Source organism: Saccostrea cucullata, unplaced genomic scaffold, assembly GCF_032062105.1.
Source record: "Saccostrea cucullata isolate Sc308-1 unplaced genomic scaffold, CSIRO_AGI_Scuc_v1 ctg19503, whole genome shotgun sequence".
In the NCBI taxonomy this organism is placed as follows: domain Eukaryota; kingdom Metazoa; phylum Mollusca; class Bivalvia; order Ostreida; family Ostreidae; genus Saccostrea; species Saccostrea cuccullata.
In genome coordinates, this window is record NW_026939702.1 from 1 (window position 1) to 4242 (window position 4242).

Here is a 4242-nt window from a genome sequence, read left to right on the forward strand (position 1 = left end):
GTTAAATATGTGCCATCATTTTTGCAATAAGCTTATTTTTAGATTCATAATTCAGACTTGAAAAGGGCACTAAATTACCTGTTCTTTTCTTTTATAGTGTAAGATCACCACAATGGTTGCGAGGAAAATGGTGGTCTCTTAAACGTAACTATCGCCATTACCAGTCAATGCCATTTCAAGGTAATTTGGTGCACAATGTACAGTCATGTATTATTTTTTACAGGAGCAAATTTAAATTTTTTGCAATAATTTACATGGATTGAGTTTAGGCAACTCTAAGAAAATATTTTAAAAGTCAATATATTTTAGTGTCCTGAATTCAAATTTAATTTACTAAATGCCATGGATGAGGAAGAGATGACATTTTGTTAATTTTTTTTTCTGCCAGAATTACTTGAACACCTGAAGACCAACCATGTTGGAAATGTTCGAGTGAAAAACCAGATGAAAGTCTCTGCAGAAATGGTAGCCATGCCAGTAACTCTTCAAACAGGTAAAATTTCTTCTGAGATTGATCATTTTCTAATGACTAACTGATATCATAGGATAACGCAGAGTTCTGGGGTAGAAATAATACCAAAGATATGAAGAAAGGAGATTGACTATGAATGTTTTGAGTGTAATCTAATTGCTGTATTTGCTTTTATTGCTGACTTATGTAATCTGACATTGATAATTCTGAGAGTCCTGAAATTGATTAAACTACTACAGCTGCTACAGTGAAACCTGTCTAATCTGATATGCACTGGGTGACAATGTTTGTGTCATAATACTGTAGATTCCTTATTTTTCGCGAGTACTCTTTATCGCGAACTGGCTCTTGAACGTCAAATCGCGAGAATTATAATTCGCGAATGGACGGTTGATCAATAGATTTTACATAGATTTCAGCACTATAAAATTAAAAGCTAGTAATATTTTTTTGCGAGTGATGCTTCTCGCGAAATTACGCGGAATTAATTCCTCGCGTTTAATTAGGAATCTACAGTAGTCAGGGTGTCAGAATGCACAGTGTAAAGAACATGAAAAATAGGAATGATATTAAAAGTTTGGAGTTTACAGTGAAATGGATTACAGAGGTGTTGTACATGACAATTTTCACTGTATTTGTAGTCAAGTGCTCTACTCTGATTTACAGGTGCTGATGGTAGCTCCACCAGTGAAGCTCTACAGACATATGAAATTCTCCATCAAACCAGCTCTGGGGCTTTCCTGATCACCCAGCCCAACACTAACCCTTGCCATTACCATTAATGGTTCTCCAGTCACTTCAGATCATATTATTGTACACACCTTGCCAGAAAAGTATATTGGAGTATTGAGGTAGTGCTTGATTGTATACTCAGAAACCTTTATAATAATTTATTTTTAGCAAAAGCATTTATTTTAATGCTTTGTTTTTGGTCACTTGTCCATATAAATTTCTCTTTGTAAATTCCTTAAATAATAACATTTATGATACATGTGTGTGGAAAGGATCTTTTTTTTTTAGAACTTAGCAGTATTAACCTGATCTTTTGTAGAACTCAACAGCTTTACAGGGGCAGGAGAACCTGGCAGTACAGATGAACCCAGTCATACTCAACTCAGCCTCAGACAGTCTCAGTCTGGACTCGACAGAAATCTCATTACAGAGTTCTACCACCGGTACTGACCAGGGTTAGTTTTTACTGCTACATGTATATTTGGAATTTAAAAAATTTTCAATTGATCTTGGTTAAAAGTCTTTACTTTGTAGCTCCAATAACAGTACTTAGCAAAGTACCGTGTCTATAAACAGGTCGAGGCAAATAATTTTCTGTGACCTTAGAATAAATTAATATGTTAAATGAGGAACCAATGCGACTGACAAATAGACCAATCAGCTTAATGAGTTGCATTTTGGGTTACTACAAAAATACTACATGTGTGTTTGAAAAGGCCAATTTTTGAAAAATATAAAATATTTCAATCTATTAATTTTTTGTTATTTTCATTTTTTTTTCTCTAGATATAACAGAACAGATGATAACATCCACCCCTGAGATGGACACACAGACAGAAATTTCTTCCACACCATTTGAACATGAGGTAACAGCTTATAAAAAGAGGATTGAAAATTGCAGCTTAAAATTTGACCATTAAAAGTAAAACTTAGGAGAAGACTACTTTTGATATATGGAAGCAAAAAACTCCATTTTACATGTATAGTGAAACATGTCTAATCCAAATGTTGTGTATTCTGAAATTTTGGTAATTATACAGTATAATTTGTCCAATCCGGCTACCGCCGGTTCCATAAAATTTGGCCGGATTAGACAGAATCCGGAGTGCAGGAAAAATACAGGAAAATATAAATTTCGAAAATTTTCGTTGTTTATTTACAAGTACATCATATACATATTATAAATAAAATTAAATGATGAAATCAATTACTATTCTGGAGTCTAGAAATTATAAAATAGTCTCACATGACTTACAGTATTTTCTTATTTGTTCACGAAGTTTGAAAGCCGGGTGAAATGTTACCTCAATCAAAATATACAGGCACGCATAATATAGGCCTACTATGTATCAAGCGAACCGGGTTTCGCTTGTCAAAGACCTCATTCAATGTATTAACAGTAATGCACAATTATTTACGATGTGCTAATTATTAGTTTATGTAAAAAATTACGTCTTCCCCCACAGTGTTATGGAGCCATTTTGAAATGCGTTCGATTTTCGATCCCGATTTATATAATTTTGATTTGTAAATCGCATACATATATTTTTGTGTTTATGTTATAATGTGGTAAAAGGAGTTAAAACAAATTAAAGTTACTTTTTTTAATTGTAATTTAATATAATATATTTTTCAAGTGGACTGTGTCACCGCCGCATTTCACCGAGTTCGTCTCATGGCACTAATAATCATGCTAATGTAAACAAGGATTATCACATTCCCCCACGAAAGGTGTTGATTTCTTTGAAGTAACTCAGGTGTGGCCGGATTAGAGGGAATAATTAACGTTAATTACGAGCAGTTTGGGCCAGTATGGCCGTTCGGAATACAGAATAGACAGAATCCGGACTACACAGAATTTTTTTAAATGAATTTGTTAAAGAAGTGCATGGGACTAAAATTTACGGACGGAATGGACAAAAGTCCGGAGTACTCAGAGTCCGGATTAGACAAATTTTACTGTATATATCTTCGTGTTGGCATAATATATATGATGTACTCCTACAAGTAAAAGCCTCGGTTAACATCCCCTCCTTATGTGGCGCCAAGTCAAAAGTATCTCACTGTGAACCTCTAGCATGCTGTAGTAAATATGTATGATGTAAACCTTAAGGCCCTCAATATTAAAATTCATTTGTTTAAAATGTTGTTTAATCGTCCCATTTCTTCAGACCTAGTGGTGTCCAAATTAGATATGTTTTACTGTAATATATGCTTATTTTTCTGATAACAGACCATTGCCTCCTCTGTGATCGACGGAGACCAGGAAACAGTCAGTCCCAGATTGTGATTTCTTCAGAGAATGACCATGGGAACTACAAGTTAGTGATGGTCACGACAGGGAACGATAACAGTACAGAGTACATGTTCTCACAGTCAGGTAATTCTGATAGCATTCAAAGCAGCTCAGTCAGGGAGACTTGTTAGCTTTTGCAGAATTTAGTCTCCTTGAACTGAAGAGTTCCAAGCTTCAACAATTGTAACACATTTGTTAAATTTTTGAAGTAAGTCATTGTGATGTATGCTGCACAGGTTATATGGTATAAATTAATTTTTATGCTATCAAATGATGTGTTACATTTATAAAAAAAAAATTAATTAAAAAGTAGCACTTTATGAATCAGACAATAAAAAAAACTTGTTTCATTATTTTAAACTGTGTTTTGAAAGTGTTAGTATGTTAGATCAGGCCTGTTAAGATTTAAGAATGGTGTTGCCGGCTATTTTTTACACACGTAAATCTAATAATTCAGCATTTGCCTGACTATATTTTACAGATCCTATGCTACCCTCGGGGGAGACTGACCTGATTGTTAACCCCTCGGACGTGGATTCTGACAAAGTTCAAGGCCAGGTCAGCCTGGATATTTCTAGTCCCGACATCACAGCCACCTCTTCGTAAATGCTGCAGATTTTTAAATCAATCTTCATAATCTTAAAATTGTCGGTTATCTCTTCAAGAACTTTTCCTTTTTTTTTGCTAATTGTTATATATAAGGGATGCATCATTTTACTTTATAAAAAGTATAATTATTTTG

The 4242-nt window shown here is 34.2% G+C and overlaps 2 long non-coding RNA genes across 2 annotated transcripts; both read left to right on the forward strand.

The window, feature by feature from the left end:
* Nucleotides 1-73: 73 nt before the first annotated feature.
* Nucleotides 74-1238, forward strand: LOC134253710 (uncharacterized). The gene is made up of 3 exons (XR_009989163.1): nucleotides 74-180; nucleotides 389-493; nucleotides 1139-1238. It is a non-coding gene; the product is annotated as an uncharacterized LOC134253710 (long non-coding RNA).
* Nucleotides 1239-1527: 289 nt separating this feature from the next.
* On the forward strand, nucleotides 1528-3472 carry LOC134253709 (uncharacterized). Its single transcript, XR_009989162.1, has 3 exons — nucleotides 1528-1659; nucleotides 1991-2070; nucleotides 3438-3472. It is a non-coding gene; the product is annotated as an uncharacterized LOC134253709 (long non-coding RNA).
* Nucleotides 3473-4242: the final 770 nt, after the last annotated feature.